This window comes from Pseudomyrmex gracilis, unplaced genomic scaffold (assembly GCF_002006095.1).
Source record: "Pseudomyrmex gracilis isolate BER0280 unplaced genomic scaffold, ASM200609v1 scaffold_46, whole genome shotgun sequence".
In the NCBI taxonomy this organism is placed as follows: Eukaryota; Metazoa; Arthropoda; class Insecta; order Hymenoptera; family Formicidae; genus Pseudomyrmex; species Pseudomyrmex gracilis.
The window spans coordinates 846,159-862,253 of NW_018020630.1; the positions used below are offsets into that span (position 1 = coordinate 846,159).

Genomic DNA, 16,095 nt, shown 5'->3' on the forward strand with positions numbered 1-16,095 from the left:
ATAGCCTTTATCATTTTTTTTTTTTTTTGCGATATAAAACGTCGGAATTTTTATACTCGAGTTTTAATCTCAAATCCGTGGTTGGTTTTTAATCGCTTCTCGTTAATCTTGTACTCATAGGTAATAAACTTTCATTACTTTGTCTGATTTCTCTCTCTCTCTCTCTCTTTCTCTCTCAGGGAAAATTACTAAACCGTTTTAATTTATTTCTTCGACCTCTCGCTCTTGTAGAGTCACCGATTAATATTTACTGAGAAAACATTTGCCGAGTTTGACACACACAGAAATTTCCATACAGGTCTCAATAGATGTCATTAATACCTTTGTCGAAAAAGACTGACAAAAATAGCCGACGTTGTTTCATCTATACATAGATGCGACGCCAGCGGTCGAAGTAATAAGATAATTACAAATGTTTACAGAGACAATCGAAATTCTTAAAAAAAAAAAAAAAAGATTTATAGATGTAACGTTGGTATTATTCGAGAAGTATTGATGAGACGTATAACGCATTTAAAACCTGTACGTGATATATCACACGACCACGATAATGTAAGTATAATATCAAGACAATGATCTCGAACGCGAATGGATGCGCGCACAGAGCAGAGGGAATATGTACCGATCATAATTAATGTGTTCAATCTCGTGCAAAATATGCAAATATATCTCAATCGCGTCAATTACACCAGCGAGCAGTTTCATTGATTACACAAGCATTTCGCCTAATTATGTATGCACTTTGCTTGTTGATGAGGAAACCGCAAAGCGCTATAGAAACGAATTGCTCGTAACCGATGTACACCGGGGGTTATAACTTGTATCCTCATACAATTAACCCGCGTATGTACGCGCGCGCGCATGCCATACATAATCGCATTACTATTGTTGTTCCGGCAATGTTAGCAATTAGCGTAAGAGATCACGATGGTAGTTAGGGTTTACGACCGCGCGTACCTTTTAGGAATGTTACGTAATATCGCTACGCGATATCGTTGTATCGCGAGCCGCGTCTTAATCGATGCAAACGATACACACACGTGAAACCGTCAGTTGAGATTTCTCTCTCCCTTCTCTTTGTCTCGTTAGGGTTAAACTAATTAAGTTGGTTTGGATTAGGTTTCTCCAAGTTTAGAGAAAATATATAACATAGCGATCCTTACGAATTTAGAGGTTTATTACTAACAAAAATTCTACATTAAACAACAATGTAGATACAAACAACATTGTATCCACACCGTCGATGTACTTTAGTTCTCTCTCAGTTCGCTCTATAGGTGCATAATTTTCCTTTATATACCTGGGTAGGAAGTAAATATTAGCGCGCATAGATCCATACGTGTGTGTTTGATAGAACTTGAAGCCATGAGGAAAAATTAAAATGCGTGAAGAATAAAACTTCATTTTACGTTGGGGCAATCATTCTTAAGCGTGGATTGTTTGTTCGAAATACGTTATGAGATCAAATTAGTTCACGAACACCATGTTGAACATCGTGCTTTCATCTAGATGTAAAAGTTTCTTTTTTATCGAATTAAAGTTTGAAATATACTCTTTCTTGTAATAAGAAATTTCTTCTAATTTATGACAACGCGACGTGTAAAAATAAGACGTGCAAAAAACTTCGCGATATGCTCAAAAGTCTCAAAACGACGAATAAATGCGAGTCGTACATTGCCAGACTCGTTTCCGGACGAACACTGAAGTGTATAAATTACTGCAAAATATCCGGCAGCTGTTGTGTCCTGTGTGGATATAGTTTTTCTCGGATATGAAACCTTCTTCAGCGCGAAACTTCAAGTGCTTTCTCCGGAATTGATTTACGCGGCGATACGCGGCTTCGAGTTCCGGTAAACAACATACCTTTCGAGTGTAATGTCGACACTTGGAACATTTACCCTTGGTTGTGCGAAACAAAACAGCACGTATACATGACAATCTAATCCATTACAAACAAAAAATCACTTTGGAATTTCTTGCGTAAAAAAAAAAAAAAAAACACGCGTCGCTATCTTTAATACGCGCGATATCTTTAAATTAACTGTGAGATTTCAAAATTTACTAGTAGACATATTTAACATGAGAGATTATTCTGTTAAAATTTAATATTATTTTGATAATAAAAATTTCATATTGTGCACATTGCATTTAATTATATATTTATAAAATAAAATGTAGTTAGACTTAATCACATATTTATTTGTAATTGTGTACAGTCATGTCATATAATTATAACGGTAACAAATTGATTTATATAAGTCAGCCGTACACACGCCAAATCGAAATAACATTCTGTTATTCCGATAAAATTTATTTTAAAAAAATGCATTGTTGTTTATTTTTTTCTCTTATTATACCCACGTAAATTGTATTACTTAATTTTTTTTTTATCGACAAACATAGCTTTTCGATCTGTGTGCGAACTACGTGAAATTGGCGTAGCTACATTGCGCGCGAGAAAGAGCTCGCAGTCAATTATTCGTTACAGCGATAAAGGTTTATTGTTCTCGCGTCAGCGTCGGCTCGGCACATCGATAGCAGACGCCTTTGCGCGGTGAAAAATTCACGAGCGCGATTAATACCTGTAGTTATTGTTCTCCCATTTAACTGGATTTTCGACGGTGGTTTCCCTTCCGCAGCAATTGGCGATCCGGAGCCAAACGCGTTGCGACCGCGCGCGCGCGCGCTTCAAAATCCCATCGGATTTGTAACACGGACTTCGACCGAGATAACTCAATAATACAGAAATCGTCACAGACGTGACGTGCAGATATACATACAACACGAAGGACGTTATAAGTTTTCAAAACACCAAACAATAACAAAAGTCGACACTTGATCAAAATATAAACTACTCGCGTATCAAGATATTGTTTTGTACGTGTACAAAGGCGTTTATTTTATGTCACTGTTGTAATGTTAGTTGCATACACACGTATGCTAATCAGGCGCACACCTCAAATACGCTCACGCAAGAGCAGAATCTGCTAACCGCAGGTTTACTCGAAGCGATTGTTTGACGTACAGCGGGTTAACACAGAATTAGATACATGTGCGTTTCAGTTTCAGGGAAGTGTGTACAGAGAGAGAGACATTCCTGAAGTCCGCTCATTTTGTCTCTTCCCGTTCCTCCTCCCCTTTCCCGCCCCCTCCCTATTTCCGCCGTATTTCCTTCCGTCTCCAATTCGCCGCCTAATTCGGCGGTAACCCGACGAAACGTTGTTTACCTTGTATCGGAAATAGTACGGTAGTTCGGGTTAATGGTCGTGTCGCAATAGTAGAGGTTTCGAATTACCGATTCCCTCCTGGCAACATAATTCTGCGTAATTGATTTGGGTTGGATAGGGCGCGAAGTTGAGGCCCGCGCGACGACCGGTCCTGTGGATGCCGATAAGATATTAGCCGGGTTACTGTAATTGCGCGGTCGATCGAGTCAATCAGAACGCGATTACGCGCCGTCTTGTCTCTCACCCGATACCTGCGAAACAATGCGCGTTTCCCAGACACATCGGTCCGCGAGTGAACAATAATTAATCCGGCCAAGTATATCCTGCTTTATACCGATATGCTGATTTTGCTCGCTCTCTCGTGGAACGCGATGGTTGAAATATTAAGCAAATTTATTTAACAAACGACGCACAATTTATAACTAACGTACTGTATATAAAACAGACGTTTGTTTTTCACAGGTGTGACAGCAGACTCGAGAAGTTTACGTATTCTTGCTTTTTATTCTCTTCAAGTTTATCAACTGCAAAGAGAAAAAGGTTTGACGTCCAACGTATTGAATGCAAAACTAATCTATTTTTACTTTACAACAATCGGACTCTCTCAACCGGAGGTCAACCGGATCGATATTGCATTATTTTCTGAAGTTTTAATAGCATGTCTGATTCATTTTTCTCAGAGGGAAAGAGACAGAAAAAGAGAGAGAGAGAGAGAGAAAGAGTAGCGAAATTAATATTACACAGAGCTATATAGGTTTCTCGTTTCTTCTTATTTTATATTCGAGGGCAAATTAATTTAACCGCTTTTAATTGCATTATCACGGGGATAGAATGTGTGGGAGAGAGAGAATGGCTTAATACAGAAATGTTTCTGCAACTGACGTGTAACAGAGAAGCAAAGCGTAACGAGTATTGTTCGTCCGCTTGAGGAACAATAGGTACCCTACTTCATTCATTCGTCTGCAATTACGCAAAATTAATGGAAATGAAAATCGGAATCCGACAGCGCGATAACGTAATGAATGCGCTATACACATTGGAGGCGCGCGAGTTTCGCTCTTGCATTTCTTGATATTTTGTTGATACTACACTCCTCGATCGATTACTATTATTTACAATGTAAACCGACGTGTACGTATATACCACGGGGTGTGTACGTAAGAAAAATGGAGTATTTGAACAAATTGCCTTTGACACACTTGACTTATGAAACGTCTAAGCTGATGATAGGTAATCGATATTACCTATCGGTCGCGAGACTAAATACGGCAAGTACCGGTTTATACATACATATATATTATATATTATATATTATATATTATATATATATATATATATATATATACATGTACACACATGATATCTCTCTCCTCTCGTACGTAAGATCAGATAGCGCCAATCCCGAATTGCTTGCGGTGATGGGACAGTGGTTTGGTCATCTCCAGATTTGATCTCCGGCGTCTACGTCCTCGTGGGAGACACGTCAAAGCTGTCGAACATAGGTCGGCAAACATGCGGATTCGGGGCGTCCACGCATTGTGGTGACGCCGGGGACGGGAGGTTCAAAGCCTCATGGCTGACCTGCTGACATCCTTGGTATATGCCATCGACGGGGCTTTCTGTGATCAACCAGATCGATTGCCTTTGCTCAGTCGAATAGACAGAAAGTTATCGTTACGTCGAGTAACTGCGTTCAAACTCGATTAGGTTCTACTTGAGTAACGGGAGGAGATCTAACGGGGCTGTAGACTCTCTCGCGATAAATAAAATCATTTTGACATGTATTCAAGCAAAGATTTCCGTGTTTCGTGCGTTTGGAACACGAGAGGAAGAGTTATCTTGACACGCAATCTTTACATCTTGTCCCAAACAAAAGTCTCTGTACAAGATCTTTGTATATGGGAATAATTTAATTTTGTGTGCACGTTATTACGCAAGGCACAAACGCAAGTGCACGCGCAAATCTGTAATTAACACTTTTTTTGTGTGTTCAACGATTTTCTATATTATACAATCTCTGTTCATGTAAAATGGCGAAAAATTCTTTTGCGCATATATAACTCGGATTTTTAATTATTTAATAAAGTGATACGCGCGAGAACGGATCGCGCGCGCGTATAAACGTTTCAGTTCCATTTCTCGCGTAATTCGATATTCATTCGACGAGAATCCGAGTAGGTCTCGCAATCGGATATGTACGGAATCTCAAAGGTATCGTGTCCGTACGAGAGAACAGTCAAGCGTATCATACGTAGATTTGTCAAACATTGAGCACGGGAATATTCATGAATTTGACGACTTTTCCGCGCAAAACGTCGCGAACTTGAATTGCACGTACACCGCGATAATAAACTGACCTTGAAAAAATTGGTATCGCTGCGCTTCGAATCGCGAATCTCCACCGTGATATTAACTTTTTTTACGAGCAAAGACAAAACCACACATGTACCGGATTGCTTCCCCGACAAATAGCGCGGCTTTCCGTAGATCGTATTACTTCGATCGACTCTGGAGTTTCTCGTCGAAAGAGTTTATCCTTTTGTCGGTGGAGAATCGCCGCTATAAATTTGCGATGACGAACCGCATTCGCATGTGAGAACCGTTTTCTCTTTCTCGTCTCTTTCTTCACAGAGGTTTTGGCAAGCTCCGTGTGGTATTGACAGGATATTCCGGAGAAAATGGAGCTAGCAGCCGTGCGCGCAGCAAATATCAGCCGACACGAGGGGGAAACGCGTTGTGCTCGCTCCGATATAGACCGAAGACAAGCGTTGGTAATGTGGCCGGGGTATATAATCCTACCTTTCGGTTTACAAACGTTATCGCTCCAAACAAACGGAATATCGTCCTTTTTCACGTTTTCCAATCTTGCGGGGCGGCCGTGTTGTGTCGCACACATACACACGCGCATACACGCGAAAGCTATTTGTCGGCGTCGGCGTCGGCGTGTATTCGCACACGCGCGTACACATCGCTCACGAGCGAGGGGTGTTCTTGTAACTCCGGCTTGTCGGAACTTTAATAGAAATTCTCATATAGACGATCGATTCGGGCCTGTCGTCCGCCGCGCCGCCGGTTTCCGACGAACTAACTCCAACTTTCAATTATTGCAAACGTCATCGGATCGGGTTTCAATTATTGTAAACGTCAATGTTCCCCGTGGAGGATACGTGATAGTACTTGCGATGCAACATAATAAAGCCGTCGGAAAATAGTTCTCGCTCGGGAAGAGCGAGGGTCGAGAGATTTCTGTTTTTTTGTTTATATATATATATATATATAATCTCATAAGTAAGCTACTCTCGACGCAATTACTTTACGCGGTATGAATTGAAATTGATTCAAACTGCACGATGCAATCAGTAGTATTTTTCTTTTCTCGGCGATTTTGTTTTCTCTCTCTGTGCGCCTCATATAAAATTACTTCGCTCCTATACACACACGCGGAATGGCAAACGCTTCCTCCTCACTTGTCGCGGAAAAAAAAAAAAAAAAAAAAAAGAACCGCGCGAGGGAGATAATAGAATCTCGCGCGGTTCTATTATACTGTCGCTTCTATACTATCGGTTTTAGGCCAAAACTCTTCTTTATGAACAGATTATTAATGCGGTTTATCAGGCAGATCGATCTGCCTTATGGGAGCGATTCTCTCATCCCGCGAACTGTCTCATTTTTTTTGTGTCGCGGTCCGCAATATCGACTATCAGTTCCACCATCGGCAGCGACGATGAACAAGGGACGAGAAATATTATATCGGCGCGCATTAAATATCGGGGGGCCGTTAAAACGCCCACCCATCCCGGATAAACGTCCGGCGCCAAAGCGACAATAAATCCGCGGCCTGCCGCGCGCTCTCTCTCGCATGCTATTGAATATCACGCGAGTGGGATTTCGCGCGGGAAACCCTTCCTCTTCACTTCCCCTCTTGGAGCTGTTGTCGAGTCGCGCGGATTTCGGCGCAAGCACTTCTGCTCGTTATTATACGCCGCAATTAATTATGATAAGCAGTAACGGTGATTAATCGTCGTCGCGCTCTCGAGAAGAGCCAGTAATTATTTCCGCGCGGAGCAAGCTACACGAGTGATAACTCAGCAACGAGGCTAATATAAACGCGCTGCGCGACGCGCAAATTGCGGTTTTACTCTCTCGTCAGGACGAGAAGAAAAACCAAGGCAACCGAACGTGCGCGCGCGCGCGCGCGACCGCACCACTGCACACAAAGAGAAAATTTATATATAAATGTCCATGCGAACGAGCTCTTGATTATATGTTTTTTTTTTTTCTTACTTACCGAATAATATCTGTCTTTACGAGAAAATTATAAGACACGGAGGAAGGTGGAGGAACTTTTTGAATTTTTTATCCGCGAGATCATACTGATAATGAAAGACGCGCTGTTCTCTCTTTCTCTCGTGGTCTACGTTCATGGCGCACTTCAATTAAGACGAGATGAGGTCCACTTAACCTTTTTTCTTTTTCTAACCTTTTACGTGTCATCTATAATTAAGACGCTGAAAATGACACCAATCTCAAGTCGCATTTACGTACGTGAGTTAGTGTAATGGTACTTTGGCGATAAAGTATTAGTAGTTGCTTGTTTCCGTAGCTTTTCGGCGAACATATTCTCTCGCGACCAGGCGAGTGATAAAAACTTCGATTTTCTTTTTTTTTTTTTTTTTTATACGTAAGAGGTCCTTAATTAAATCAGGCACATTAAGGACACACGCAATCGATCCGTCGTATCTCAGTCGCGCGAGATACTGGGCTTTTTCCCGTGCTGGCTTTATGCAGACCTATTTGCCGTACGATTACGTTCCTTTTATGCCGACGCAATATATGGAACATCACTGGCTTTTATGCGTCTCCCTTTACAATTGTGATTTTATTGATGCATTCGGGCATATACTACACACACACACACACACACATATGAAGTCTCGATGCAAAAGTCTCTTCACAAAATATGGCAAAATTAGAATTACAGTTGCGTAAAAATTTATATTGACGAGAAATTTCCTGAAATGTTCGATGACGGAAAAATTGTACGTATCGGATGTGATGTACGCCCGTGATATATATTATCGTTCGGACACGTTAAATGTCGAATAACAACGTGTTATGCACGGTTACGCGATGCCAATTGTAGATAAATCGGAAAGGTCTATAATTGAGATTTTATCGATGCGTTAAATGTGCGCCAACTTTTGGCATACACAACACGCGCCCGAGTTTGCACGATATCGCGCGCAGTAGATAGTGCGGGGGTTCACTGATGGCTTCCTAAAGCGACGATCTCGAACGACGTGTTCGACTATCGCGATGACAAATTATGTCTTAGCACTTGTCCCGATGCTTGTAAATATATATATGTCATCTTTTTCCATTCACGTTTCCTTATATGTTCCAGATGCGTCAACCTGTTCGGCAAGCTGCTCGATGATTGCCAGAAATCATTGGAGACGACATCCAATTGGTGAGAGAAAATTTTTTCTTCTTGATAAAAATTTTGGATTATTACTTTTTTATATATACTATGTATATATATATATATATATATGTGATAGATTTTAGACAAATAAAATTTGCTCTTTCTTGATATTCTCTTTGGGCCAGAGAAGAATATTATTCTATATTTGTCACTCGCGCGATTTTTTTTTCTGAAGTTTTTACCGCGTAAAATTTTTCGATAACCACGTAAGAATTTTTATGATTAAACATATTTCAAAAAAGAAAAAAAACGGATGGTGTTGCGGAAACGTAACACCGCAGATTTCGGACGAACGTGAATCCTAGTCTAGATAAATCGAGTACTCCGATACGAAATCGTCGGGAAAAAGTGCAGTTGGCGACGAAAGCCAAGATTAATTTCTACCAACGCGTTCGGTGAAAACCTTGTCGATACTTGCGGGGATTTCTCTTGTTGCGGAAACGGCAGTGCATCTTCATCTCGCCGATGCATGGCACGCATTAGCAAGTTTTTCGACGATGCGGCGGCGCGATAAATCATAGTCGGGACTCCAGATGAGAGGCGACGGATGAAAAATGATGTTCCGGCAAACGAACGGCGTTACCGTAACCGGAGCAACGTTGAAATCGGCGCGCCGACTTAGTCGCACAAAAGCGAGGCGAAGTGCTGGCTCCCCGAATGTCATACGAATCCATTTCCGTTTACCCGAGATTTTTACTCGTGACAGCTCTCTCTCTCTTATTCAAAAGAATATAATTAATTATCTTGTATTAAAGATATGTCTTTTATTTGGACAAATTCTCTGATTATAAAAAAAAAAAACACACATTTAATTATCCTCTCGCAAAGAAAGGAAGTTTTTTTTTATAAAAAGCATCTTGATATTTGATCAAACTCGACTAGTCTTTAATCTTTAAGCAGTTTCGAACGTCTGTGTAGTGTGATTTATACGATTCCCGACGCGATATCTCACACATGTCGCAGAACTGTCGATATAGTAGCCATCAACAGCAGTTGATTGGCAGCAATAGATGTATGGGCTCTAAGCCGCTTGTAACCCTGCGAGATTTGAATACTACAAAGTTTCAGGTTACAATCCGCATCCTGTTCGAAGCACACAGTGTTCAATTATCGATAAATGATAATTGACGTAATTAGGATATTTCCATACGTGTCTCTCGAATAACTTACATCTACGTGACATAAAAAACGCGTGAAACAATTATATGTCTCAAAAGTAGTACGATTATTTAAACAATATATATATATATATATATATATATATAGATTATTTATGAAACTTGATTTAATAATTACTATTATATCTCGTGCGCGCGCTCACTGAAGTTTGCACAAAAAGCGAGACAAAAGCTGCGGAGAAAATGCATACGGATAGACAATTCAAACTTTGAATGCCGCTTATTGAAACCGTTTCCATTTACCGGGATTAAGTGTATTTTCCGCGATATATTCGTAAAGCGTATAAAGCGGGAAGTCGTGCGCGCGATGAAATCACACCACGTATGCTCTCGGGCTTGCGCGTGCACGTGAGATATCGGGAGTGGAACAAGAAAACCCACTTGGAAAACAGCCTCCGCTGAACTTATCCCATTGCCGCGAAGCATGTCTCTCATGTATTAGTCAACGCTGAAGCACTCGCGTACTTGGGCGGTAAATCGATATATATGAGAGAGCTGGAGAAGTGTATGTAAGTATTCAACTCGTTTCGCGCGTCGTTCGATTAAGACCGTTTTTTTTTTGTTCGCGCGCGATAATACGTACGAAATATTCAAGTGAAATTTCACGTAATTTCATTCTCAAAAAGAGTGTGTCTGTTGCTTTCGCGCGGGATTTTTTTTTATAAAACGATTATTACGCAACAATGCGCGCAACGCTTCTCTATGTAAACTATAAAGGTTCTTAGCGACACCATGTGTCGCCCTAAAGCGAGTCTTCGTACGCAAGATATGTCTATAAAAGCGGATGCTTGTAGTGAAGACATGCCCGCGCGCGTTAGTCTGGTCTTACCCTACTAACTAGAAATTTAAGATAGACTAAGCTATTCTGAGCGAACACGGAACGTGATATCGTTCGAGATTTGAATTTAAGTTTTCGCTAGAGGGATTTTCGAAAGAGAGAACGTGGAAAGGGAGAAGGCAAGTAGAGGTTGTGAAGTTTTAAAAGGGTTTAGGTAAACTTCTCTCTCTCTTGCGCTCTTACAGACACACATACACACACACACACACACACTCTCTCTCTCTCTTTCTCTTTCTACCTGAGTCTTTCCTGAGGAAGTTCCGTCGCCCTCGATTTGCTTCGCGTGGGCTGCATTCTTATTCATAAACGTGAGAAATATTGTAAGAAACTCACGCGTATAACCACGCGTAATGAGAAGAATCGAAAATTTCCATCTTCCCCTTTCAGCACAAGAGAGAAGAATAAACTAACGGGGAAATCTTCATTCACGAGCGAAATAAGATATATTCAATTTAAATGTTGAAAACAGATATCGTCACTTTTCTCTCTTTCTCTTTTAAATTTATTTTAAAATTCTGGCACTTAAGAAAGTTTTGATTAAAAAAAACCAAACGGGTTACGAGCTTAGATTAAAAGAGTTTTATTGCGAATTGCATAATTGTATTTTACAATACGTTAGAAGGAAAGTGGAATTCTTAAAGGGTAAAATTTATTTTCATGACGTACGCGAGAGGTGAAATAACAAAGGCGGAGGAAAGGCAAATGAAATGGATCGGAATAACGAGGAATTATTTATTGAAGATTCCATTGAAAAATCCTATTATCAACGCAAGACTAGTCTTAAAAGAATGCTTCCTTTAACAGGAACTTTTCTCAATTACCGAGCGTAGCAATTGTCATCTGTAAGGAAGTGAAGTATAGGGGAATTGGTATATATATATATATAGTAAAGATTCTTTTTTTTGTGTGTGCAGTTTAGTCTACAAATATAAAGAAAGAAAAAAGATATGTTAAAATTACAGTTCTTTATTTACAGTTCCGAGCATTTGTGGGGATTTGTGTGTCTTCCTTTGTCTTTTTCTCTTTCTTTTTTTTATGCATTGTGGCTCGCCATAAATTAAGATTATCCGCTTGACTTAATTTTGTACGCATTGTATCCAGAACTTAGAACACATTCTTCCGCTACGATTTCATCCTTCCAAGAGAGGATCCGCCTTTTCCACGTTCGTTCACAAACGGACTTAATTCACTGCTCGCTCATGCCGAAATAGGAACTGTCCTTCTGTGTCACGCCTTTTTGTAATTAACTAACATCGACGAGACCCATTTGATGACAGCCTCCGCTTTCATGTAATTCACTTAGATTTTTTGTTCTCGTGCGCCAAACAAGCGCGCGCGCGCGCGCACGCGGCTCTTAACTTTCTCTCGTTCAATTTAACTTCTTGTTTTCTCATGTGTCTCACGGCGTAATTTTAATCTCAAATATTTGACAGGTTTTATTACCTAGCTTCTCTCACCTGTATTTTCCACGATCGCGAGCTAATAACAGCAATAAAGCGTACACAGTACCGAAGCAACAGTAATCTTGTTAGAGAAAAAATCGAGATAAAACATTTTGTGTGAGCGCATGTTTAACTTTTTATTTTATTTATTTTCTTACTCATAGTCTGCATGTGCGAGAAATTCTCTCCCGCAGCATGGGAGAGAATTAGAGAACGTGCGTTCAAGCTTATCTTCTTTCAAACGAGGCAGACTTACCCTTGTTTCGTGGGTTTACATACGTTGAATTTTCTTCCCTAACGGCTAAAGCCCCGTCCCTTCGTGTTCACTTTCTCCCTTCTCTTTATTAGGTGCAAATTCTGTTCTGAAACTTTGCGCAAGTAATTGCGCGTGAGAAAAACTTTTCTATTTTCTCTTCCGCGTAAGAAAAGTTTTTCTAAAATGCCAGTCAATAAAACTGAAATTTTATAATCTGAGATTTGTCACAATTGTTTGTTACCGAAAACAAAATCATTTTTCCAATGATTATGATATAACGGGGGGCTCAGTAAATGTAGATTTCATGATTATAGAAATTTCAATTTTCTTGCTTCGCTAAATACTTAAAACACGCGCGCGTGCGCTTGAATGTTTTCATCCCGGTCGATTTTGGATAGAAAGAAATTTTCCTCGCGAGCATATTCCACATGTTAAAGACCCTCCCTGCTGCATTTGCCGTGTACAAATGCATCTGCATATAGAAACGAGCGCGCACAGACACACGCACGCATACACACACACACACACACACTCCCGTTTCAACCTATTTCGTGCAGCAACGCATTCAACATGCGAGCTTGGTGAAATACCTCAGATTAGGCGGGTACTGCTTTTCATGCTAATTCCGTACGATAGAATATGCGTTTCCCGTAAACTCGAATAGTTGATCGAAGGATTTCAACTTTTGTGCGTTATCATCGTTTAATTCTTAATAATCCGCGTCGTGACAAAACTCCGGGATCGTGTGTTCAAATTTTAATTGCGCGTGACGGAAGACAGATGCGATTTTTACACATTCGCGTTATTTCGCTTCAACAAGTGAGAGAGGAAAGATGCAATTTGTTATTGAACTTTTATGTATTCATTTGCGTTGTATCGCAAAACGCGATACACTCCGATACGTTTGTAATAATTCACATCAGCAATGAAAATGTTAATTAAACAAAGGTTTATAAAACGAAACGCGCAAACACACGGATAAGTTACAAACTTAACGGATATAATCGCATACTCGATGTTATCTAAACAGCGCAGCGTTATCTAAACACAATATTTGTTCCGTTGTAACAGCATATATATGTGCATTATATACATTGCATGCGCGTATTACAATCAATAATAAATACATTTTGTGCGCGCACATATCAAATAATATTATTAAAGTATAATTGCGCAACAAATGTATTACGCAGTAGCTCTACAAGATATGTGGAACACCATCGTACACACAGATGATGGTGGTGGTGGTGGTGGTGGTGGTGGTGGTGACAAATAGAATTTCTTTTAAATTTTCCGGCGCATTTACACGCCCGTCAATAACCGCAGGCATGCGAGTAACTCGACTTCGCAATACTTGACTGCATTCTGAAAAGATGTTTCAGCTACGACAAAGCTGATTGCAGCTATTACCTTGACAAAGGGTGTATGCGGTCGCGTAGTTCCTTTGGGCGAAGTCTACGTGAGGCTGAAAACAATGCGCCGTCTTGCGCGCAGAAGCGCATTCGACAGGCGTTGCCTGACGGCAGAAAGCGCTCCTTGTTAGCAATGTCATGTTAGAGAAACGAGAATAATTCACAAACGCGCATCAACGTATAGGTTATCTATTGTGTGTGTTGCGTATCATAATTCTCTTACGTTATTTAATCAACAGACTTATTTACGTGTCGAATATAATTACGTGAACCAAACAACCGGCTTCAGTTCGCATACATTTTGTTCTAAAGATCAACTTCCTTTAACAATAATATTTTCCGACTTGATAAATGTGTTTTTATTTGCATATTAATGCGTTGCGCGTATAGCGATAACACATCACTATGGAATTTAAATTGGTTCTCTCTCCGCAACGTCATTAATTAATTCTCTTTCACATTTGTGCGCGCTATTTCTTTCTTTTTCTCGCGACACGCGCGTAATACACATAATCTAGCACGATACAATATCCGTGGAAAGTTTATGTGAAAACGCTTATTCGCGATAGCACGTTCCGCTTAAGTAGGCGGGATGATCGCGGCAGCTATTAGCTCGACCGAGTGCGCGGCTCCCCCATCTCACTGCGGCTCAACAACAGCACTTAACAGCGAAAACGCATCCGATTAGAGTCGTACGTTACGTACGTTTCCTCGTTTCAATTTTGCGGACGAACCTGTGTATCGACTCTCTCTCTCTCTCTCTCTCGGTTTCTTCGTGAAACAGTATAATCGCCCCGCATTGCTGGCATTCGCTGTACCGAAATCCGGCTTCGCTTTCTGTCGTCGTGACTTATCTACTGCGAAACACTCGCCGTTGGACTAAAGCCGCGGTATACTCGAATGCGTAAGACGTAATTCCGCGCTAATCTTCACACCGGACGACGAGAGTTACAATTGCGATACAGTCGCTTTCGAAGAAAGAAGCGTCTTTCTCTAAACGCGCGAGTCCGCGCTAACATTTAATGTTCAACTATTATATAGTTCATACTCATCGATGCAATTTGAAGAAATATTTTTTAACCGCGTTAAGCGAACGTAGCAGTTTTTTTTTTTTTTTTTGCCGAACTTTTACGTTCGTACGAGATACGCGAGAAAGAGACTGCGCGTTAGTTTGCGGGATATAGCAAATTCGATCTTGGCCAGCGGTTTTCGATAAATAACGACGATACGGTGTCTTCAGACATCCAGCGATTTGGGCTAATGCCAGCTTGCATTTCGTACTCCGGCAAACCCGTCGCGTGCTGAAGCACTCGATCATAAATCTCTTCGGGAGGAAACCCCGTGCCTAATATCTTCCTTACGGTTTTCGGTGCGTTCAAGGTGCCTCGTGCCTGCCTCCTTTTCTCTCCCTCCCACCCCGAAAGACTACCGCTTTTAACTCCGATCCCGGGAAAGCTGCGGAAATAATTACCTGTCGACTTTTAGCATACAACACGCCTGAATAAAACATTCGCCCGGATGAAATATCGTCGCTGTTGTTGTTCGCCGCCACTGCTGTTGCCGCGGGCGTTCAGTTTAGTCTGGCCCTGCGTGTTACCCTTGTTCGTTCTACTTTTCATTCCGCTGAATACACGATTAAAATTGAAATTTGATTCGCTTAGCCAGCGTAGCGAATGAGAGCGTTTTACGAAATATGATAGCTGAACAAACCGAGGCTTCTGTGACGCAGCTTTTCCCGCTATTAACACCAGTCCTTACTTACGGAAAGTGTCACGCTAATGAGATTTTTTGATTAAAAGGAAGGTCAAAGCCAAGAAAATATCTGAAATATAAAAAATATATATGCGCGTATCGGATCGGGGTATTATACACGACCAAAATGGAAAAAATCTCGTGATTCTAATTAAAATCATGAGACGAGATATATTTTCCACTCTGATAAATTACGATATTATAATTTTTCAATAAAATAGTAATACGCGCTGCGCGGATATAAATTTTAATAATCGACATTTGTTAAAATTTACATTTGTTCCAATTTGACAAAATGTTCTCAAAAAATCGCGTTTTTTTTTTTTGTACTATTACTGACAAAAGTTTCTGTCGTAATTTAGTCGATCGGGATCGTGCGCAGTAAGGAATATACATGCGGGACATGTGTCACCACAGGCAAGAAATTTCTGCAGTATGCACATGTGTCTGTCGCGGACACTGGTGCCTCGCGCAATAATGGAGAAACGATTCCGTACCGTCTGTT

At 40.6% G+C, this 16,095-nt stretch overlaps 1 long non-coding RNA gene across 1 annotated transcript in view; it reads left to right on the forward strand.

The window, feature by feature from the left end:
- Positions 1-16,095, forward strand: part of LOC109853332 — a 117,861-nt gene that overhangs the window by 42,722 nt on the left and 59,044 nt on the right. Inside the window, exon 3 of the long non-coding RNA XR_002250103.1 lies at positions 8,632-8,697. This is a non-coding gene — a long non-coding RNA (uncharacterized LOC109853332). The remainder of the gene's footprint in view (positions 1-8,631; positions 8,698-16,095) is intronic.